We start from the raw sequence: 25,094 nt of genomic DNA, 5'->3' as shown, positions 1-25,094 counted from the left end.
ATTTGTATTCAGCCCTGTTTACTCTGATACCCCTAACTAAAATATAGTGGAACCAATTGCCTTCAGAATTCACCTAATTAGTAAATAGAGTCCACCTGTGTGTAATTTAATCTCAGTATAAATACAGCTGTTCTGTATTTATAGGGCTCTAAGGGGTTTGTTAGAGAACCAAGGAACCAAGGCCAAGGAACACACCAGACTGGTCAGGAATAAAGTTGTGGAGAAGTTCAAAGCAGGATTAGGTTATAAAAAAAATCCCAAGCTTTGAACATCTCATGGAGCACTGTTCAATCCCTCATCCGAAAAGAGAAAGACTGCAACTGCAAACCTACCAAGACATGGCCGTTAACCTAAACTGACAGGCCAGGCAAGAAGAGCATTAATCAGAGAAGCAGCCAAAAGGTCCATGGTAACTCTGGAGGAGCTGCAGTGATCCACAGCTCAGGTGGGAGAATCTGTTCACAGGACAACTATTAGTCGTGCACTCCACAAATCTGGCCTTTATGGAAGAGTGGCAAGAAGAAAGCTATAAGAAGTCCCGTTTGCAGTTTGTAAGAAGCCATGTGGGGGACACAGCAGACATGTGGAAGAAGGCACTCTGGTCAGATGAGACCAAAATTTTACTTTTTGTCCCAAAAGGAAAACGCTGTGTGTGGTGGAAAACTAACACTGCACATCACCCGGAACACACCATCCCCACCGTGAAAAATGGTGGTGGCAGCATCATGTTGTGGGGATGGTTTTCTTCCGCAGGGACAGGGAAGCTGGTCAGAGTTGATGGGAAGATGGATGGAGCCAAATACAGGACAATCTTATGCTACGTACACACGACCAGACTTTCCGGCAGAAAAGGTCCGGAACGAATCAGTCGGACATTCCGATCGTGTGTGGGCTTCATCGGACCTTTTCTGTCGAAAAATCTGACGGACCTAGAAATAGAACATGTTTCAAATCTTTCCGACGGACTCTATCCCTATTGAAAAAAAACGTTCGTCTGTATGCTAGTCCAACGGACCGAAAAGGACGCAAGGGGAGCTACTGGCTATTGAACTTCCTTTTCTAGTCCGGTCGTACGTCATCACGTTCGAAACTATCAGACTTTGGTGGGATCGTGTGTAGGCAAGTCCGCTTCGTGGGTACTCCATCGAAAAGTCCTTCGGAGTTCAGTCCAACGAGAAGTCTGCTTGTGTGTACGTGGCATTAGAAGAAAACCTGTTAGAGTCTGCAAAAGACTTAAGACTGGGGTGGAGGTTCACCTTCCAGCAGGAAAACGACCCTAAACATACAGCCAGAGCTACAATGGAATGGTAGATCAAAGCATATTCATGTGTTAGAATGGCCCAGTCAAAGTCCAGACCTAAATCTAATTAAGAATCTGTGGTGACTTGAAAATTGCTGTTCACAGACGCTCACCATCCAATCTGACAGAGCTTGAGCTATTTTGCAAAGAATTATGGGCAAAAATGTCACTCTCTAGATGTACAAAGCTGGTAGAGACATCCCCAGAAAGACTTGCAGCTGTAATTGCAGTGAAAGGAGGTTCTACAAAGTATTGATTCAGGGGGGCTGAATACAAATGTACCCCACACTTTTCACATATTTATTTGTAAAAAAATGTTGAAAACCATTTATCATTTTCCTTCCACTTCACAATTATGTGCCACTTTGTGTTGGTCTATCACAATAAATTCCAAAAAAATAAATTTACATTTTAGGTTGTAACATGACAAAATGTGGACAATTTCAAGGGGTATGAATACTTTTTCAAGACACTGTAAATGCTACATGAATCATCTGCCCTTACTCAAGCTGGCCAAGGCCAGGATTGCTAGGTTTTTCAAAGTGATTTCTCATCAAAATAAAGCATGGAGACATGGATGGATGGGTGAGTTTGCTTTCAATATTAAGAATGAATTAACCAGAACCAGTTCCTGACCGCTCCATAGCAGATATACTGCTAAATGGCTGCCCTCCTGTGCAGAATCACATATATATACATAAATATGCACTTCTGTCTAGGGGGCATGCACTGCCAGCGGGCCGCCTCTGCTGTGCTTGGGCACCGGATGTCCGCCGGCACCCGCCGATCGTCAGGCAGAGACACAGGACCAAGCTCTGCCGATGTAAACAAGGCAGAGCTCTGTCTTGTTAGCGGGAAAGTGATGGATTTTGGGTCCCTGCAAAGCAGGGAATAAAATCAATGACTTCCCATAGTAAAAAACAGCACACAGCTTACACAAAAACACTGGCTGGGCACACAGTTAACCCTTTGATCGCCCTAGATGTTTAACCCCTTCCCAGCCAGTGTCATTAAAACAGTGACAGTGTATATTTTTAGCACTGATCACTGTCACTGGTCCGCCCAAAGTATCAAATAAATTATAAAAAAATTCCAGTATATATCTCATAGTTTGTAGATGCTATAAACTTTTGCACAAACCAATCAATATACACTTATTGGGATTTATTTTTTACCAAAAATATGTAGCAGAATACATATTGGCCTAAATCTATAAGGAAGTTTGATTTTTTTTAAAAAAATTTTATTGGATATGTTTTAGAGTAGAAAGTAAAAAATATTGTGTTTGTTTTTTTCAAAATTTTTCAAAATTCTCAGTCTTTTTTTGTTTATACAGTATACTATGGGACATTGCAGTGCAAATGTAATAAATAAAAATAGACCTATATAAAAACTGTGTACAAAGGGAAATTCATAAAATTTCATATACGTTTTTAAATGGAAGAATCAAAGATCTCAGATGGTGCAAAGCTGTGCGGCTAGGCAAAAAAAAAAACATGTTTCTCAGTCCATGAAGAACCTCTACCATAGATATGTATGGCCGCTCACCTGCAATATATGACCCCTGAATCAACAGGGTGGTCAAACAAGCATGCCCATATCAGGGTCTATCTCCTTATAGCCAATGCAGAACCGTTCCTCTGTGAAGAGGAAAAATAGAAACATCAGACTGATAAGATAGTAGGGATAAAAATAAGACTAAATGTAGTGTACGTTTACTGAACTGTAAAGCCCCCCCACAAATGTATTTTTTGCTATGGACAAGTAGAATGGTCTGAACCATAAGGGTCTGCTGGAAAAAAGAGGAAACATGAACAAATGAAAAGGGGTAGAAAGGTTGATACTGTACGTAAAACGAATATACTGATATTACTTATTAAGATAACTACAGTAGGGTATGAACTTCCAGTTCCTCGTTGAGTCCTCCTTGTGAGAGGGTACCTAAGGAGTAAGATAGAAAACAATTTTAAAAGATGGATCTCAGACTACTGTTATTTTTTTGGGGGCAAAAAAGAAACCAATTAGTCTAGTGTAAACTGGGTACCTCTACAACTTAGGTAATTATTTCAAAAAAATTAGGAAAAGGAACGGGAAAAAGGGGCAAGTGGTTGAATGGAGGACCAAACCATGGTATTCATATGCCAAATAAACTTTATTAGAACAAAAAATATAAAGATAGAAAAAATACCCTCTAAGCACCGTAAAATGATTTAGTTTAAAAATAGATTAAAGAGACAAGTCATCACTCTAAAATATTGGACAACCAAGACATGGCTGTAAGCATGTAAAATAACCAAATAATTCATGAATCACATATATTTCCATATATCTGAGCCACAATGGTCTATTTTATCCTGAACACAGAGCCATACTTGTCCCTTTCGGGCTGGTTGTATGCTACATGTGTCAAAGATTTCCACAGATGGCGACCAATTAAGGACTAATTGTCTAGGGCAGTGGTTCTCAACTCCTGTCCTCAGGACCCACCAACAGGCCAGGTTTGCAAGATAACTGAAATACATCACAGGTGATATAATTTGCTGTTCAGTGATTGCAGTATTCTAGTCTGCATTTCCCCAAGGTAATACTTAAATTCTGGCCTGTTAGTGGGTCCTGAGGACCGGAGTTGAGAACCACTGGTCTAGGGCTTTCTGATACCCGAGGAAATACCTAAGGAGTAAATCCAATACGATTCCTGCTGGCAAAGGCGTTTAAAACGTTCTGCTACTGGAATCGATTGGGGGGGGGGCTTCAATGGCCCAGACTTGGAGGTCGGCTGTAGACTTGTTAGTGGCTCTTCCCCCTTTTCTCCTTCTGTCTTGCAAAAAAAAAAAAAACATCAAACACCACCAAAAGTAAGCTCTATTTGTGGAAAAAACATGACATACATTTTATTTGGGTACAGCGTCGCACACGCAATTGTCAGTTAAAGTAACACAGTGCTGTATGGCAAAAAATGGCCTGGTCATGAAGGATGTGGGGAAAATTTTACGGAGGTCAATTGGTTTGTGGTACTCAGATGCACTTAACTTCCACTTTTATAACATGTGACAGGGTCATTTTAAGCCTCACCCCTATATAAAGCAAATATCACATAAAACCAGGGGCAGACTGACCATTCGGGCATTCGGACACCGACCGAGGGCCCGCGGCCAGTAGGGGGCCCCGTGAGAATCTCCTAAGAGATGCTTGTCAGATCTAGGGGTATGCTGTTGGCAGTCACGTTGCAGCGGAGCCATTCTGCTGCTGTGGGAGGGGGGGGCAAGACACAGCATCTCCCCCTGCACCTCTGGCTTTCAGTTTGGGATGCAGTGGTGGGAGTGGGAGGCCGCGATCGGCAGCTCTATGGTGCTCGCGGAATCTCCCTGGGGCTAGTATTTCTCCTCCAGAGTGTATACAGTGGAGAGGGGAGAGGCCTCTGACCCGGGCAGCTACAAGTTTCACTTGTCAGTGTACAAGTGAGTTGCTCTGCTTGTGCACTGTTGCCGACTGCTGCCCGGGTCAGAGGCCCCTCCCCTCTCCACTGTACAGAATCAGGAGGAGAACTACAAGCCCCAGGGAGATCCCGCGGTCCACAGGCACCATAGAGCTGCCGATCGCCACCTCCCACCTCCCACATCCCCTTGTGCTGGGGGTTGGAGGTGCACAGCCAGGTACAGGGGAACCTCTGGGGGGGTTTAACTCTGGGAACCCTGATGTATGGGGGGGCTCTCTGGGGACCCTGATGTATGAGGGGCTCTCTGGGGACCCTGATGTATGGGGGGCTCTCTGGGGACCCTGATGTATGGGGGGGCTCTCTGGGGACCCTGATGTATGGGGGGGCTCTCTGGGGACCCTGATGTAAGGAAGAGGCTCTCTGGGGACCCTGATGTATGGGGGGGCTCTCTGGGGACCCTGACGTAAGGGGGAGCTCTCTGGGGACCCTGATGTATGGGTTGCTCTCTGGGGACCCTGATGTAAGGGGAGGCTCTCTGGGGACCCTGATGTAAGGGGAGGCTCTCTGGGGTCCCTGATGTAAGGGGAGGCTCTCTGGGGACCCTCATGTAAGGGGGGGCTCTCTGGGAACCCTGATGTAAGGGGGGGTCGGGGCTCTCTGGGGACCCTGATGTAAGGGGGGGCTCTCTGGGGACCCTGATGTAAGGGGGGGCTCTCTGGGGACCCTGATGTAAGGAGGGGGCTCTCTGGAGACCCTGATGTAAGGGGGGTCGGGGGCTCTCTGGGGACCCTGATGTAAGGGGGAGGCTCTTTGGGGACCCTGATGTAAGGGGAGGCTCTCTGGGGACCCTGATGTAAGGGGGGGTCGGGGGCTCTCTGGGGACCCTGATGTAAGGGGGGGCTCTCTGGGGACCCTGATGTAAGAGGAGGTTCTCTGGGGACTCTGATGTAAGGGGGGGTCAGGGGCTCTCTGGGGACCCTGATGTAAGGGCGTGGGCTCTCTGGGGACCCTGATGTGAGGGGGCTCTCTGGGGACCCTGATGCAAGAGGAGGTCCTCTGGGGACCCTGATGTAAGGGGAGGCTCTCTGGGGACCCTCATGCAATGGGGGGGCTCTGGGGACCCTGATGTAAGTAGGGGTTCCACGCTCAGATATGTAATGAGATATATATATATATATATATATATATATATATATATATATATATATATATGTATATATATTGTATACATGTGTATGCCTTCCCAAGCGTATGACTTGCTACACTGCTATGGGCTCTAGCCCGAGGGGCCCTTCATGGTTTCTTGCACCGGGGCCCTGAAGATTCTAGTTACGTCTCTGCATGACAGTGGCAGCGGGTCAAACAGCGCGCAGACCCGCAAGTGCAGAATCAAGTACTTGTTTCTGCTCACAGGAGATGCAGCCCCGCAGTAAATGTACGTGGTTAATGTGACTTTATTTTTCTTTATTTTCTTAACTCTTTAAACATTTATTTTGAACATACAGTAGAGAAATTCTGTGACCAATGCATGTAATGTAGCAGTGCAATATATACGTGGGGCTTTGTGAGGGTGTGGCTTGAGTGTGGGTGGGTGGGGACAAAGGGGGCCCCATAATCCCCTATTGCCCGGGGGCCCCATGAGTTGTCAGTCCGCCCCTGCAAAAAACCATAGGTACTGAAATATCTACAGAATTAAAATGATGAAGGCATATTATCAGATCATTTTAAAATAAAGTATTTCACGTAATAAAATGTGTAATCGTTTCATAATATTTTATAGGGTTGAAAAGTTGAACGTTGTTTTAAATAGATTTTTACCTAAGTCAATAAATGACAGAGGTAGGTTAATAGATACCTATGTATATGCGGCTAACCTTTTCACGTATGAAATGTAACACCATATTCTGGAATTATTTATCGACTTTGCATTTTGAGGATAGCTGTATTATAGTCATTAAGGGTTATTTTAATAATGTCTAATTTGATTGCAGTTCCCTTCCATAGAATATCTAATTATCGGCTTTACAGGCCTGTCACACTTGTTTCTCAGGAGCCATCTAGCTGCCAGAATGTCCCCTTTTTTTTCTGCCTGACAACCAATTACCTGTGGCAGTCCGCACAATCAAGCTGTACAGTGATATATTGCCCTAGAACCTTGCCTGTCACTAGATTTTCTTTTATATTAATTAGTGCTGCTTAACTAACCTGAAATCACCTGAAAGCATTTGTGAATGAAAGGACTAATAGTTTTTATTCATAGTTATTTGATTGCTTAGAGGAAAATTCCATCTTAAGTGGACCTCTAGAAGCTGTGCCCAAAAAAAAAAAAAAAAAAAATGTCAGGCAAAGGACTAATCTCCGGTATTGCCTACACTCTCCCTGAAACCCAACTTTACCTTGTTCTGCAATGTGAAGTCTCCGGATATAGAGGTCTAATGCCCTGTACACACGGTCGGACATTGATCGGACATTCCGACAACAAAATCCATGTTTTTTTTTCCGACGGATGGTGGCTCAAACTTGTCTTGCATACACACGGTCACACAAAGTTGTCGGAAAATCCGATCGTTCTAAACGAGGTGACGTAAAGCACGTACGTCGGGACTATAAACAGGGCAGTAGCCAATAACTTTCATCTCTTTATTTATTCTGAGCATGCGTGGCACTTTGTGCGTTGGATTTGTGTACACACGATCGGAATTTCCGACAACAGATTTTGTTGTCGGAAAATTTTATAGCCTGCTCTCAAACTTTGTGTGTCGGAAATTCCAATGGAAAATGTGTGATGGAGCCTACACACGGAATTTCCGACAACAAGGTCCTATCACACATTTTCCATCGGTAAATCCTATCGTGTGTACAGGGCATAACATTTACCGCATGCGATAACATGGTCACGTGACTCATTTGCTGACATCACCCGGTGACCCCTCCCCTTGGCTATTTATGAACTGTCAGATGGAGGAGCACAGCAGTCGGCAGGAGCCTTCGTCGGAGCCGGAGTTTTTTTTTTTTTTTTCTTCTTTTTTAGGTCTGGAGGTGCGGTGGGTGTCATGATTGACATTGGATCTACTTTGGGGGACATTTAAAAAAAAAAAAATTGACAAAAACTGTGTGTGTGTTTTTAGTTCTTTTTGATGTTTTTTTTTTGGTGAATTGGTATTGGGTATGCACCCCTACTCATTTACATGGGGGGGTGGGATATGGGGGCCCCCTGTCCACAGAACTCCCCAACAAGCACCACCCAGGGTTGTGGGGAAGAGGCCCTTGTCCCCATCAACATGGGGACAAGGTGCTTCGGGATGGGGGGGGCAGAGCTTGCATGTGGCCTAGTATGGTTGGGGGGGCACTCGCTTGTCCCCTCCCTTTCCTGACCTGTCGGGTTTCATGCTCGGATAAGGACCTGGTATGAATTTGGGGGGGGACCCCACGCCATTTTTTTTTTTTTGGCGTGGGGTTTGCCTTAAAATCTATACCAGACCCGAAGGACCTGGTATGCATTTGGCGGGGGGACCCTATGCTGGGTTTTGTTTTCATAACTTTTAATTGCCGGCATGCTTTGCTTTCCTTACATTCAGCTGTAAGTGGGGAACCCTTCCCAGCCTGCTCCTTAGAAACCAGCTCAATGCAATAAATTACCGCATTATCAAAACTTTACCGCAGAATTCTTGGTGAATTGAACTTTTGCACAATTGTTTCCACATACAATATTTTACCGCATTTGTTTCAGCGTTATTTAACTTTTAGTGAATTGCCCCAACAGTCACTACCATACTGATACTACCAGAAACATGTCTACTGATGTAATGTTGAAGCAGAACACTAAAGATTAATAGTCCAGATATGATTTTATTCCAGGCGCTGATCCCAATACCCCAACTTCATTTTCAGCTTGAAAGGGCTTGCAAAGGGAAACCATGTATATGGACTGAATGAGGGAAAATATTAATTCCATTATTAAAGATAAAAAGCCTTCTGTGTTCAGCAGCCCCCCTCAGCCCCACTAATACTTACCTGAGCCCATCTCAATCCAGCGATGTCTACGAGTCCCTCGGCCATCTGGGACTCTCCCTCCTGATTGGCTAGGACACAGCAGTAGCACCATTGGCTCCCACGGCAGTCAAAGTCAGTTAGCCAATCAGGAGAGAGAGGGGGCAGGGCCGAACTGCAGCTTCGTGTCTGAATTGCTGTGGGGGCACTCGGCAGGAGGGAGGCACCAGGAGAAGCAAAGAGGCACCTGAGAAGAGGAGGATCCAGGCTGAACTGTGCAAATCCACTGCACAGAGCAGGTAAGTATAACATGTTTGTTATTTAAAAAAACAAAAAAAACTTAGCTTTACAATCACTTTAGTATGTGATATCAGGCACAGATCTTGTCAACAGCTGGCAAACATACCAATAATATTTTACCCTCAATCGGTTCATGCAAGGTTTCCTTTTTTTTAAGCCTAGATTAAGGGGCATTTTGGGACTCCTGAAACACGTAGGTCCTGCTTTTTGATCTTCTTTACTGGAATAAAGTATATACAAATACTACATCACAATACTATACAATACAATACATAATAATAACAATAATAATACAATACAATACTACATCACTCTGCGGCCTCTTTAATATAATGTCCTGCCTTCTATGATAGACAGAACAGTTGTCCAATGTCAGCCCAGGAGACGGGACTTCCGATTACAGATGCCGCCGAGTAAACAGGAGATTCTCCTGTATGTAATCTGACGGCACTCCCTCCCTGTCCCCTCCAAGGCCGCCAGAACGATAAATATGGTGTATATCTTTTGTGGCCGCGCAGCGCTCAGGGATTAGTTGGGGGCCACAAAATATATATATATATATATATATATATATATATATATATATATCCAAATTACCAGTGGGGCTGCATCAAACCGGAACTAGGTCAGGCATACCCAAAGTCCGGTCTGCGGGCCAATTGCGGCCCGCGGGCTGGACTTTGGATATGCCTGACCTAGGCCATATTTAGGCAATATGTGTTTCCAAGCTATTTAGCATTACTATATTTGAACAAATGGATTTACAGTTTTACATTATGTGGGCATTCTTTATCTAGTCCCCATGGTCATTGTGATGAAGCGATCCTCAGCACTAGCCATTTCATTAATCCCACTACCATAACAGGGCTGGACCTTTTCATCATTAGGCTTGTGAACAGCGCTTTTTGGCTCTTATAATTTGGAGTCCAAAGTTTCTGGTTAAGGAGGAAATTTATATGATTTTTGGTGGAGGTGGACCGGGGGAATGAATGGTTTATTCATCTTCTTTATTCACTCACAATGGATATACTATATAATATATGATATATAATAGCTAGGAATCACAATCTGTCATTTCCTCTAGTCAGTCCCCTCCCCCTACAGCTAGAAACACACACAGGGAACACAGTTAACCCCTTGATCGCCCCCTAGTGTTAACCCCTTCCCTGCCAGTGACATTTTTACAGTAATCAGTGCATTTTTATAGCACTGATCGCTGTATAAATGCCAATGGTCCCAAAAATGTGTCTGAAGTGTCCGATGTGTCCCCCATAATGTCGCAGTCCCGATAAAAATCGCAGATCGCCGTCAATGCTAGTAAAAAAAAAATAATAATAAAAATGCTATAAATCTATCCCCTATTTTGTAGACTCTATAACTTTTGCGGAAACCAATCATTATACGCTTATTGCATTTTTTATTACTAAAAATATGTAGAAGAATACAAATCGGCCTAAACTGAGAAAAAATTTGCTTTAAAAAAAAAAAGGGGATATTTATTATAGCAAAAAGTACAAAATATTGTGTTTTTTTCAAAATTGTCGCTCTTGTCGCAAAAAATAAAAACCGCAGAGATGATCAAATACCACCAAAAGAAAGATCTATTTGTGGGGGAAAAAGGACATCAATTTTGTTTGGGTGCAGCACCACACGACTGTGCAAATGTCAGTTAACGCGACGCAGTGCCAAATCGCAAAAAATGGCCTGGTCATTGAGCAGTCAAATCTTCCGGGGCTTAAGTGGTTAATTCTGAATGGCGTGGCAACTTTTGTTTTTTTTATTCTGTTATTTCACAATTTGTCCTATGTCCTGTTGTTGCCAAGCACCTTTTATGTTTCTACCTGCACAATCCATTTTTTCCTCTGCATATTGCTGTACAAATTCCAATATAATTAGGCAAGGAATTTAAAGTCGGGGAAACTTCCCTTGCTTTATTTTCTGGAACAGAACACCCTCATTTTTGTGATGAAAACAATTTCAGGTGGTAATTTGTTTCCTGCTGCGAAAATCTTTCCTGTAATGGAGAAATGAAAGCGTCTTGTGAGCAGCACCGTCCATTCACAGATGTAGTTCTCAGCGCGGCGGTAAAGCATGTAATAACGTGCGGCTGAATCACAGCTACACCGCCGGAATATTTTTGTTTTTTAACTCTGTTTTGGATGATTTAAGAGATTGTTATACCGCTTTCTCTAACATAGAAAATAGGAGGACAGAGTAATATCACCCTGAGTGGAAAATCCACTTTCATGTATATTACCGCTTCACAAGCTATATTGTTAAAGTAAATATAAACCCCAATCAATCAAATCACCAACTTTTACACATTATTGTAAAACTAAGAAACCTTTTTTTTTTTTAAATAATTTTAGAATCTGCAGCTTTCATTAACCGCTTCAGCCCCGGAAGATTTTGCCCCCTTCCTGACCAGAGCACTTTTTGAGATTCGGCACTGCGTCGCTTTAACGGACAATTGTGCGGTCCTGCGACGTTGTACCCAAACAAAATTGACGTCCTTTTTTCCCCACAAATAACGCTTTCATTTGGTGGTATTTGATCACCTCTGCAGTTTTTATTTTTTGCTCAATAAACAAAAAAAGAGCGACAATTTTGAAAAAACGCAATATTTTTTACTTTTTGCTATAATAAATATCGCCCAAAAATATATTAAAAAACTTTTTTTTCATCAGTTTAGGCCGATATATATATATATATATATATATATATATATATATATTTTTTTTAGGTTTTAAAACGTTTATTGTAAAGCAGTACATTACAATTTAATTCCATCAACTCACTTTGAAACAGCGCATACGAACAACAGAAGTATTTAAATGTGAAAACCACAAAGCACTCAGCATCCTATGGTCCCTTTAATATAAGATCTATCTGAGTTTCAGCGGAGAAAGGGAGAAATACGGTCGAGCACTAAAGTCAAAGGTCAGACTTGACACCCCGTAGGGGTTCACACTGTGTCAGGGGCTGACCGTATCGGAAGTCAAGAAAAGTGCTCTTTCAAAGCCAGGACTTGTCTTGCCTCCCGGAAATAACAGTGCTTCTCCTGAGTTGACTGTCCTCCGGTGAGTGTACTGTACACTGCTGTTGTAATCTCTCGTAAAGCAAGAACTACCCAAATGGATTATGGTTAGTGCCTGTATGCTCCTGCCGATGTGAAGTTGGTGGAGGAGTAAACTCAAACTATCGGTTGTTAGAGAACCTAACATGGCTATCATGAACTTTATAAGCCTAATAGAAGAGAAAAGAGTAGATAAGAGAGATCAGAAGAAAGAGAGGGTTTAGGGGATGGTTGCCAGTGCCTGAAGCATAGATAAATGTTCACGCTGCGTTGACTCCAGGGATGAGGGATATGCCTAAGTATCTAGCCCAGGGTTCCCAGATTGCTTCAAATATTTTTGTGGTATCCAGAATGGTACTGACTAGTTTTTCTGGGGACATGATCCAAGAGATCTTCCTCTTAGCAGCTAAGAGGGAGACTGTTGGTTTCTTCCATACCTTAGCGATGATGATTTTCGCTCCCATAAGCATAAATGAAATCAGTTTTTGGGAATATTTAGGAATCTTGGGGATGGGTGCGTTCAGTAACGCAATTTGAAGGGTTTTTGGGACCGCAAGGCCAGAGACTCTCCGGATAAGATTGAATATTTTGTTCCAAAATCCTCTGATTCATGGACATTCCCACCATATGTGAAGCATGGAACCCTGGGCTTGGCAGTCTCTAAAGCAAAGCGGGGAGGTAGAGGGAAACATCTTTGCTATTCTCACGGGAACTAGGTATCATCTGGTTAATACTTTCAGATTTGCTTCTATTAGTGAAATGTTCATAAAACCTTTAGATGCTCTCGTTCCCCTTTTATGCCATTCCTCCAGGTCCCAGGTTTCCTGCAAGTCTTTTTCCCAAGCTTCCATGTAAGGGAATTTGGAAGTGGGTTCTGAAAGTGATGTGTAAATTATGGATATACCCCCCTTTTGCCCTGATCCCTGGCCACAACAGCGCTCATAGTTTGAAAAGTCTGGGGGGTGGGTTTGTTTTATCCAAACCGAGGTGAGGAAGTGGGAAATCTGATAATATCTGAATTTCTCCGAGTCGGGAAGATCCAGCTTTTCAGTGCAATATTTCAACGAGATCGGGCCAGATGAGGAGAAATAATGTCCAATACGATACATGCCCTTGTCCAGCCACCATTGGAAGGATTTGATGTCCATACCTGGTTTAAAGAGGGGGTTTTGGAATATATGAGCTAACGGGTGAATGTCTGATGTCAGAGCAGGGAGATGGTTCATGTCCTCCCATAATTTTATGACGTGGGATAGGGTGGGAGACATTATTGGGGGTCTAGATTTTCAGGGGCACCATAATAGGTAGTCTAAGGTGTATGTGGGGACCGCCTGTCTCTCTATAGTGATCCAATCTGGTTTCTCATGTCTAGACTAGACCATTGAAAGTTGTGCAAGTCTAGCGGCTTGATAGTATCTAAAGAGTTTTGGGAGACCTAGTCCTCCTCGTACTTTAGGACTGTAGAGGATGCGTCTTGCTAATCTGTAACCTTTTTTGCCCCAGACAAATTTGATTATCTTTCCCTGGAAGGACTGTATATGATCTTTACGAATCACTATCGTGAGGGTTCTAAATAAGTAAAGTAGCCTAGGAAGAAGGGTCATCTTGATGGAGTGGACTTTACCTAGCCATGATATGTTGTATAGGGACCATGTTAGTAGGTCGGTTTCCAGTTTGTGATACATGGGGGGGGGGAATTTGCCTGGTAAAGTTGATCAATCTTAGAGGTAAGGTTTATCCCTAGATAACGGATTGACGTACTGCTCCACTTAAATTTATAGGAGGGTTTCAATTGTTTGACCAATGAGGGGTGTAGTGATATATTCCGTGCTTGTTCATATTCACTTTTAGACCTGAAATGTTCCCAAAGGATTCTAGGAGTCTATTTATGTTAGGTAGTGAGGTTATTGGAGAGGTGACGAAGAGCAGAATATCGTCTGCAAAAAGAGCACACTTGTGGATTGATTGTCCACACCTCACCCCCTTAATGTTTTGATCTGATCTAATTGCGATAGCCAGAGTTTCGATCGCTAGGGCGAAGATAAGTTAGATAGAGGGCAGCGTTGCCTAGTTCCTCTGGAGATTTTGATGGGGTTGGAGTAATGACCCTGAAGTTTGACCCGAGCTTCAGGGGTAGAGTAAAGGGATTTTAATAGCCCCAGAAAACTTTCCCCGAACCCCCAACGCCTTAGGATTGTAAATAGCTAAGGCCACAAGAGGGAATCTAAGGCCTTTTGTAAATCTAAAGAAAGGTGGGCCTCCATCCCAAACGGATATTAGGATTGAGCTGATGTCTTTCGCCCTCCTAATTTGATCGGGGCCCTGTCTTCCTGGGATAAAACCCACTTGGTCCTTGTGGATGTAGTGGTTAATAAAAAAGCTCATTCTATTTTGATGAGTATTTTTAAATCATTGTTAATTAGGGAGATGGGTCTATAGTTTTCTACTTGTGCTGGGTCTTTTTCTGGTTTGGGAATAACTGAAATGTAAGCCGTCTTCAGATGGGTATCTCTGGGGTCGCCCTTCCGTTTGGTATTGAAACATTTTGTTAAATGGGGGGCTAAGGTGTCAGCAAAAGTTTTGTAGTAATGGGTGGAGAACTCGTCCGGCCCTGGAGCTGAGCCACCTTTTAGATTTTTGATCACTTCTTCTGTGGAAATTGGGGCTTCCATAATATCTGTATGGTCTTTACTAAGTGTGGGAATATTTAGGTCCTCTAGAAAGGCCTCTATAGCGAAATTGTCAACTGCATTGCCTTTCTGGTATAATTTAGCGTAAAAATCCTGGAATGATTGTAGAATGCGTTGGGGATTTAAGGTAGTGGTAGTTGAGCCATCACTCTTATCTGTTTTTAGGGAGAACGAGAAGGTGCGGGGTTTGGAAGATAGATTAGATGCTAACATCGTGCTCATTTTGTCTTTCTGCTGATAAAATTTTGCTTCACTCCAACGCAAGGAAATCTCAGCCTTGACCGTGAGCGCTAGGTTTAATGCTACTCTAGCAGCGTCTAATTGGGCAGTTTGGACCTTTGTCGGGTCCTTTTTGTGCTGTTTGCATAAAGCTGAAAAGTCGCTCTCAAGTTGCTCTACGTCTGAAGCTTTTTCTTTTTTAATTTGTGTTGTTATTTGGATTAGCTTTCCCCGGATCGTAGCTTTGTGGGCTGCCCATAAAGTCTCAGCCGAGATTCCCTATACGTCATTTAGGAGGAAATATTCTTTCAGTGCTTTGTCAATGATTTTCACCTGGACTGGATCCTTAAGTAAAGTTTCCATGAGTCTCCATTGTGGAAGGGGGGGTTTGGTGAGGTGGCCCTGTAAAACTAAAATAACCATGGAATGATTCGAAAGGGCTGTGTCCCTGATATAGGCTTTTTTAACTGCGGGGATATGTATTGAGGAAATAAAAATGTGGTCAATCCTGGAGTATGATTGGTGGGGGTTCGAGAAATGTGTGTAGTCCCTACGAGAAGGATTAAGTTCACGCCAAATGTCGGCGAGACCTTGTTGGTAAATCATTTTTGCTGTTCTGGAACTATTTTTCCTGGGGCGGGTGAGTTGACCTGAGGGTGGTCTAGATTTTGGTCGAACGCGATATTGGAGTCTCCTCCATAGATCACCGTTCCCTCCAACAGAGGCTCTATAGTTTGGAACATTGAATTTAGCTTGACCCTTGTTGGGAGTATAGTAAGAGATGAATGAATACATATGATCTTCTAACATCCCTTTCACTAAGATAAACCTGCCCTCGGTGTCCTTGTGAACCTGCAGGGCCTTAAATTTGCAGGATTTTGCAAAAAGAATTGCTACCCCCTTCGTTTTATCTTGGGCATTTGCTAGATAGAATTGGGGATGGTGGACGTGTAGGAAGGGGGGGTTGTATTGTATCATAAAATGAGTCTCCTGCAGCAATACCACTGCCATTTTTTGGGAGTGGTACGACTGGAGGATTTTCCTTCTCTTGATTGCTGAGTTAAGTCCCTGCACATTGTGGGATACTATTCTGAGTGATGGGGGAATTGTGTTGTTAGTAGGCATGACCCTGGGTAAAGAGGGGTGTATCGACTAGGACATCACTTACAATTTTTTGCATGGGATGAACCAATCTTGGGTGAAGCCTGGCGATGAACCTGGGACCTGGAGCTGTGAGAAGGAGTAGCGTCATCTGCAGACTGGCAACCAGAGAGAGGAGGTTAGTGAGAAAGAAGAAGAAGAGGGAAGGACAAAGTGCAAATAGGCCTAACAGAGGCCTGCGGCGAAAGGAGGGGGAAAGATTCCCTCCCTTATCGCTAAGTAACCAATTGAGGCAGCCCTCAGAGAGGACTACCTTTCCATCACTCGAAGATAGAAAACCCATATTCGAGAGGTGGATGGAGGGGCATGACTACTGCCCCAGCCATAGCCAACATTGGAGCTAAAAAAAAAAAGTAAAAAAGCAAACAACAAGTGAAAATCTTAACAGATCTATAAACAGTAACGATGTTGTAAAAATGGAACATAGCCAGCAGGACAATTCAAACTTAGTCCTTTCAAACCAGTCAGGGAGGGGTAAGGGTGGGGTAAGGGATTGGAGAAGGGTGGACAGGGAAGTTGGGAGAGGGGGGTACTGGGCACTTAGGGTGGGGGAGGTAGGGCTAAGAGTCATATTTTGCAAGGTGTTAGCGATCTTTGCCCTTAGAGACCCCTTTTTCCGGGGAGAATTGTTTAAGACTAGCCCTTCACGAGCTTGGGGTATTGGTGGCTGACCTTGAAGCTGACCACCGAGAGTCCAGTATAAGTTCTCTTATGTTGAACGATAGGCCCCTCTCAGGCAAGTCACTTGGTAGGTTAGGATTCGTTTGCCCCAAGTCCCTGATAGGGGGCGGTTGCAGAATTAACGAAGGGGTGAATAGTCGCTCTTGTCAAGGGATTTGAATGAGGCAGTACGGGGGGTATCAGGATAGTCTCCCAGGTCAGGAAGGAGACCCAGTTGAATTTGCAGAGCAGGGCAGTGCCCTGAGAAGTAAGAAGAATGCTCTAATGTTTAATCCGTCTTTAGGTAGGCATGGGTTCCTTTACTCGCTTACTTCTGTTTGTCTTCCATGTGGGGGAAACTGGGCTTGTGGGAGTAGGGCGCTTGGAGGATCCTGCTTGAATGTTTGAGGTGTCCATTGCTGGGTCCTGCGAAATAAATTTTGGGGATTGGAGAACCTGCTCGCCCTCTGAGAAGGAATAGGTTCTGCCTTTGAAGTTAACTTTAAGTGCAAAGGGGAAGGCCCACCAATATTTGATCTCCTTTTGTGACAGGATCTGCAGCAGTGGTTTAAGAGCTCTGCGTCTTTGAATAGTGATTGGGGAGATGTCTGCAAAGATCTGGATGTCCTGTCCTTGGAAGGATATGCGAGATTGTTGTTGTGATATTTTCATAATCTCCTCTTTCACACTGTAATAGTGCGGTTTCACTACTATGTCCCTGGGCGAACCTTCCTTTCTGAGGGGGCCCAGTGACCTATGTGCTCTGTCCAATTCCAATTTGTGTGGGGATATGGCAGGGATGAGGGTCTTAATGAGGTCCTGTATAGCTTTGTGGGCATCTGTGGTAGATTCCGGGATACCTCTGACCCTAAAATTGTCCCTCCTGGAACGGTTTTCAAGGTCGTCGATCCTGTTCAGTGCCACATCCAGTTGTTCTTGTATTACATGTATGTGGTCAGTGTTTTGATTAGCCCTGGACAGTGTTTTGATTAGCCCTCGAGCTTATGCTCTATTGCTTCCATCCTGGAGCCCAGGTTTTGGAAGTCAGATCGGATGTCATTAGTGATCTTGCTGGCCATGAGAGACAGACCCTTTTCCAGTAACACAGAGAATTTGATGAATAAGTCTCCTGCGTTCTGGGGTATATCATGATCTGGGCCTCCTGGGGCGATAATAACTTCCGGATGAACCGGAGTAATATTCAGTGGAGTTAGCGTGTAATTGTCTATCGATCACTCTATGAGCGAGTCTGTGGATGCAGGCGATGGGGTCACACTGTGGGAGATGTTGTTATTAGCTTGGGGGGTGAAAGTCAAAGTAGCTGGGGCAATGACTTGCCTGTATTCCGCTTGTCCCCCTGTGTGTGTCTCGTGGCTGAGACGCGGCCGGCCATCTTGGATTCGGCCTGGACTCCCTCGGCAGAGAATAGTGGTCCCAGATCACGGCGGACGCCGATGACAGGGACCAGTGATCTCTGTCATGTCACAAGGCAGAATGGGGAAATGCAATGTTTACATAGGCACTTCCCCGTTCTGCGGCTCTGTGACACGATCGCTGGGAGAACGCAGGCACGATTACGCCTGCTAGCCCTGCCTTCTAGAGGGTGCGTACAGGTACACCCATTTGCCCACCGCTGCCATTGTGCTGACGTATATCGGCATAGTATATAGTGGTTAAAACAATGAGTGAGATTTACTAAAACTGGAGCACACATAATCTGGTGCAGCTGTGCATAGTAACCAATCAGCTTCCAGGTTTGAGCCTAGGTTCACATTGATGCGATTTGGCATGCGATTTGACATGTCAAATCACATGCCAAATCGGCAGCTATGGCGATGGCACCTGGCACTTACGGCGGCTATGCAATGGCACCGTCTGAATCGGTGCGGCGCCGCACTGATTCCCAAAAGTAGTTTATGTACTACTTTTGGCGACTTCGGCAGGCGATTTGTATAGGCATCTGTGCAGGAACCCGCACAGATGTCTCTGAAATCACCCCCGAAGTCAGACTGACATGCGGGAATGAAATTGTATGATTTCAATCCCGCAGCAGTGTGAACCTGGGCTTGTTGTCAAAGCTTAACAGAACAAGCTGAAGTTAGGGGCTGATTGGTTACTATGCACAGCTGCATCAGATTCTGTGTGCATCAGTTTCAAAATATCCCCCCCCAATACCTGGTGGTGCTGCTCTTGTTCAGTCTCTTTTTGTTATAGGCCGACAATGCCCCATCTCTGTCTCCTAGTTGCAGACCTGTGCAGATTGAAAACATTTATTTCATTTAATTTCGATTCGTTATTTACATAAATTTGTTTGGTTAAATTTGTTTCATTAGTTTAATTAATTTTCGGAATTCGTTTCCTTTATTCAAATTTGAATCCATTAAAATTTTCTGTCTAATTGAACTAAATTTGACCAAGTTTTGAAAATTTGAATTGATTAGAATTCCATTCAAATTGCATTGGAAATTAATTCCATTTGAAATTGAATTTATTCTATTCAAAATTTTAATTTTGGAAGATGGTTATATTCTTTCTATTCCATTCTATTTTATTGTTTTTTTCTATTCTATTCTTTTATTTTCTATTCCATTCTTTTATTTTCTAATCTATTCTTTTGTTTTTTATTATATTCTATTCTTCTCTATTCGAAATTCGAATTTTGGAAAATGGTTATATTGTTATATTCTTTCTATTCTATTTTATTCTTTTCTATTGTCTATTCTATTCTATTATTTTATTTTCTATCTATTATAATATTTTCTTTTATATTCTAGTCAATTATTTTTTCTATCCTATTATAATCTATTTTTTTCTATTCTATTCAAATTCATACTTATTCTATTTGAGTTTTGGGAAATGGTTATATTCTTTCTATTCTATTGTTTTATTTTTATTCTATTCTATTGTTTTATTGTATTCAAAATTAAAATGTATTCTATTTGAAATTCGAAGATGGTTTTATTCTATTTTATTTTGTTTTATTCTATTTTTTATTATAGTCTATTGCTTTATTTTCTATTGTATTCTGTTTTTTTATTTTCTATTCTAATTTGTTCTGTTTTTCTCTATTCTTTTATTTTCTATTCTGTTCTGTTTTACTCTATTATATTGTATTCTTTTTTTTATTATTCATTTCTATTCTATTCCTTTATTTTCTATTCTATTTTATTCACTTCAGAAATTCGGATACAATTCAAATTTGATTTGAAAACTATTCGACGTTGAATCAAAAACTATTCAAAATCAAATTTTGTCTGAAATTTTGTTTCGCTAATTTGGATTTGTTTAAATTTGTTACTATTTTTTTATTCTATTTCTTTATATTGCTTTATTTTCTATTCTATTTTATTCTATTCTATTTATTCTATTCTATTCTATTGCTTTATTTTCTATTCTATTTTATTCTGTTTTTAATTTCTATCCTATTTCCTTCTGTTTTGCTTTATTCTTTTATTTGCTATTCTATCCCTTTATTTATTCTAGACCTTCTGTGTCTGTACCAAGGCCAAACGTTCCAGGGTATGTAAACTTTTGATCAGGGCCAATTGGGTGATTTCTGTTATCATTATTTTTTTTAAAGGAGCCGAAAAACAATGTGATAATAAATGGCTTCATGTGATCACTATCCTTGAATACAAGACGGTTTTTTGGCATGATTAGTCATATTTTCAATTTAAATGCCAAAATTTCACAGTTTCTGCCATGGTATGCAAACTTTTGAGCACAACCATAGCATAGGATTTCTTTACATTGCTGGTCAGTGGGAAGAAAAAAATGACCTGCGTTGGTGGTCAGGGGAAGAAAAAAAAATGCCTTGTGTAACTGGAGGAAGAAAATGCCCAGTGTTGGCGGTCAGTGGGAGATAAAAATGCTTCTCATCAGTGTTTATGGTCAATGGGTGAAAAATGTCTGCAGTAGGTAGACATGTGCACTGCCAAAAAATGTGTTCGTTCTCGTTTCATTCTTTTTTGGGGTTTTTTTTTCGTTCTTGGGGTCATCCGTTATGATCAAAATTCATAAACTCATAAAGTCGTAAATTCGCAAATTTGAAAAAACGAAAATTTGAAAATCCATAAATTCGAAAATTTGAAAATTCAGAAATTCCAAAATCCGAAATTTCGAAAATCCGAAAATAAGAAGGAAAATTCGAAAGAATGAAAATCTGAATATTCAAAATAATAACTAACTAATAATTACTAACTATTAAATTATAGGTTTTGGAACTTTTCAAATTTGGCTGTTAGTCAATGTAACGAATAAGAATTTATCCGAAGTTACAAATTATCCAAAATAACGAATGCTGCATCTAAACAAATGGAACATAATAAATTATTATTAATAATAATAATAATCATAATAATAAAACATTTTTATTATTATTATTATTGTTATTCATTATTATTAATTCATTATTTTCCATTCGTTTAGATACGCCATTCGTTATTTTGGATAATTCGTAACTTCGGATAAATTAGTATTCTTTACATTCTCTAACAGCCAAATTTGAAAGGAAATTCCAATACCTATAATTTAATAGTTAGTAATAGTTAAGATATTGTTAGTTATTTTTTCAGATTTTTGAATCTTATGATTTTGTTTTTATGATTGGATTTTTGTTCTTTTGAATTTACATACTTATTTTCGAATTTTTGTATTTTGTACCTTTCGGATTTTCGAAACTTCCGAATTTCTGAAATTTTGGATTTTTGGTTTTTCAAATTTTGAATTTCTGAATTATTGAATTTACGAATTTACGAATATTCAAATTTACGAGTATTCAGAAAAATTTGTTAAATGGGTTTTCATTCATTCTGATATTTCTGAATTAACGATTTTGGTCGAAATTCGTTAAAAAAACTAATTTGTGACGAAACGAATTGCACATGTCTAACAGTAGGTAGTCAGTGGGAAAATAAATTGTAGTCAGTGGGAGGGTAAACATTCCTGGTGTTAGTGTCTGTGCAAGGAAGGATACCCTGACCTTGGTGATTAGTGGGGGGAAAAAGGGAAAAAAATCTATTTGTATGGGGGAAGGGACATGGGGGCAAAATTAGGGGTCGGGCCTCTCCCCAGAATCATGTGATCTCAGTGCTCTATGCTTCTTTTGTTTGGAGGTCCACCGGCTTCTTTGCGCTTTGAATAGGTATTCTGGGAATCCGCACTGAACACGGAGATAGATGAAGCAAGCTGGGAGCACATGAATTTGTAGATCCATAAGGACTCTCTGAGGAGAATGGTTATAAACTGAAAACTCGGTGGTACAGAACACAGAATCTTCTTCACAAATTCCCTCCCTCTGTCTATGAATGCTGCTAAAGATGGGGCAGAGATACAGGCACTTTCCTCCATATATGGTGGGAGGTCCCACTAATTCAGCCTTATTGGGATAAGGTGCATGACACAACGACAGTAGTATCTTCGCTCCCATTGGAGTTCCCCCCGTTCTTCATTTCACCAAAATATCCAAAAAACTGTACTATAAATTGGCTGCTATGTTTATGATCAACACTGCTAGGCTATGCGTACCGGTTCACTGGAGGTCCACGTCCCCCCTCCCGCTGAAGAAGTAGGTTTATTGTATCAATCATATAGCAGAGATAGAGGAACTGATCTATACTACTTTTGACAAAATATCCAACTACTCTACCACATGGGATGCCTGGATACCTCTTCAAGCCTCTCGACTATATCAGGTACTCCTGCAGGACACAGATTGTGATCCTGCTACAAGATAACGACTTTGGATATTAGACGTTAAAGCTGGAGTTCGCCTTTGGCCACTATAAAGGTGAAACTTTTTCAGAGGTAGATGGAGAGGGTAGTTGGCATTCACCCATCCCCTCTTCCTTCTCAACCTTGCATTCAACTTCCCTCCCTCTCCCCCCCTTTTTTTCCCAGGACTTTCGAAATAAGGGAACTCTGTACATCCTTAGTGTGGTCCTAGTGGGCGAGGATAGTGGGACTGGCTGCTGCCTGAAACAGTCGCTCACCAACCTCAGGTTCTTTTTGATCTGTTCACTGATCTCCCTAGTCGTAATTTTTCTGATACTCCGCATTCTCATTTGTTAGTTCCTTACCTGGTTATCTCAAGAAAGACTTATCTAATGGGGGTCAATAGCGATACTAGACATTTACTTAGCTGTACCCTTAGTAGGGTGTCATTTCAGTTTAACAGCTTGATTATTTGACAGGATGTCTTGACTTATGTCTCCTTTCGATTTGTTTTTGTCATTACCCACTTACATAATGTAATCTATTTGGAGTTCATTTTTTTGTGTATTTCCTGTATTTCAATAAAGTTTTTATGGAGAAAAAACCAATGGACAGGGAGACAATTGTGCTAAGCGGGCACTGGGAGGCGTGGAAGGGGGGCAGTAGTGATCCGTGGGGGGGGCAATAGTGCACAGTGGTGGGTGGTGGGGGAACAACAGTACCCAACAGTCCCTATTACCTTAGTCTCTATGACTAGGCCATGGGCAAAATGATTTAGAGCATATGGTGCAATGGAGACATGTAGGCTGAGGCCGCTCCTTGTCATTTATTCACCTGGGCTGGTTGGGAGTAGTGTCAATCATTTCCTCTTTACACAGCACCCAGCAAAAGGTGAGGGGGAACAATCATGCCCTGGAGGGGATGAGCGAAACAATAGCGGTCATTGGGGGTTGGAGGGGAACAGTAGTGCCTAGTTGTGTATGAAGGGAACAGTAGTGTCCAGTGGGGGGTGGAGGGACGCAGTAGTGACTAGAAGGAGGGTGTAGGGGAATAATAGTAACCAGCGGAAGGGTGGGTGTAACAAAAGCACCCAGCAAGGGCTGGGAAGGAAACCATAGTCCTCCACAAGGGATTGGTGGGGGATAACTTCCTCTCTGTTCCTTCTCCTACTCTGGTAGCTAGGTGTAACAATGGTGCCCAGCAGGGGCTGAGAAGGAAACCATAGTCCTCCACAAGGGATGGGGGGAACAATTTTCTTGCTGTTCCTCCTCCTGGTAGCTGGGTGTAATAATGATGCCCAGCAGGGTCTGGGAAGGAAACCATAGTCCTCCACAAGGAATGGGGGGATAACTTCCCCTCTGTTCCTTCTCTGGTAGCTAGGTGTAACAATGGTGCCCAGCAGGGGCTGGGAAGGAAACCATAGTCCTCCACAAGGAATGGGAGAGAACAATTTTTCTGCTGTTCCTCCTTCTGGTAGATGGGTGTAACAATGGTTCCCAGCAGGTGCTGGGAAGGAAACCATAGTCCTCCACAAGGGATGGGGGGAACAATTTCCCCTCTGTTCCTCCTCTGGTAGCTGGGTGTAACAATGGTGCCCAGCAGGGACTGGGAAGGAAACGATAGTCCTCCACTAGGGATGGGGGGGAACAATTTCCCCTCTCTTCCTCCTCTGGTAGCTGGGTGTAACAATGGCGCCCAGCAGGGACTGGGAAGGAAATGATAGTCCTCCACAAGGGATTGGGGGGGACAATTTCCCCTCTGTTCCTCTTCTGGTAGCTGAGCTGGGTGTAACAATGGTGCCCAGCATCGCCTGGGAAATAAAACATAGTCCTCCACAGGGGATGGGGGGGACACAATTTCCACTCTATACCTCCTCTGGCAGCTGGGTGTGACAATATTGCCCAGCAAGGGCTGGAAAATAAACCATAGTCCTCCACAAGGGATTGAGGGGGGAGGGAGGGGGCAAATTCCCCTCTGTTCCTTCTCTTGTAGCAATTCAAAATGTTAGATTTACTGTCAATTTCTTGGGGAGATGGGAGATCAGGACAAATAAAGAGAGTGAATCTACCAAATGGGGACACAGGCAGCAATGCAAACTTGACAAGAGGTTCTACCCCCTCACCACTCTATCCAAATTTTTTAAAATAACTAAAAAATTATATTTAAAAGATTACCTTTTCATTTCAAATTGAATATTCAAAAAAGGAGATAATGAAAGCTGTGCTCCAGCCCCCAAAAAAGTAAAAATCTCCTTTTTACTCACCTAAACCTGTGGTAACGTGACCTTCCAGACTGCAGAGTGGAAGGGTTCTTCTTCGAGAACCAATGTTGCTGCTTAAGTATTGTGGACACTTCTTATTGGCGTTCCAGCGTGAGGTCCTCTCAGGCTTCAGAAGACCATCTAGCATGGACTGCAGCTCTGGATCACCAGTCTCCAGACGATTTGCAGTGAAAGAGGCAGTTGGGATGATTTTCTAAAAGCGCTTAGAATCAATTATCCATCTGTGTAAAAAGCAACTGCACATGATTTGGTGTTCAGAGTGAACAGAA

General features: G+C 42.5%; 1 protein-coding gene across 1 annotated transcript in view; it reads left to right on the top strand.

Annotated features, from left to right (window-relative positions):
• The window catches only part of GRM5 (glutamate metabotropic receptor 5), a 528,413-nt gene that overhangs the window by 388,070 nt on the left and 115,249 nt on the right, over positions 1-25,094 (top strand).

Source organism: Aquarana catesbeiana, linkage group LG02, assembly GCF_042186555.1.
Source record: "Aquarana catesbeiana isolate 2022-GZ linkage group LG02, ASM4218655v1, whole genome shotgun sequence".
Lineage (NCBI taxonomy): Eukaryota > Metazoa > Chordata > Amphibia > Anura > Ranidae > Aquarana > Aquarana catesbeiana.
This window is presented reverse-complemented; position numbering and strand designations above follow the sequence as displayed.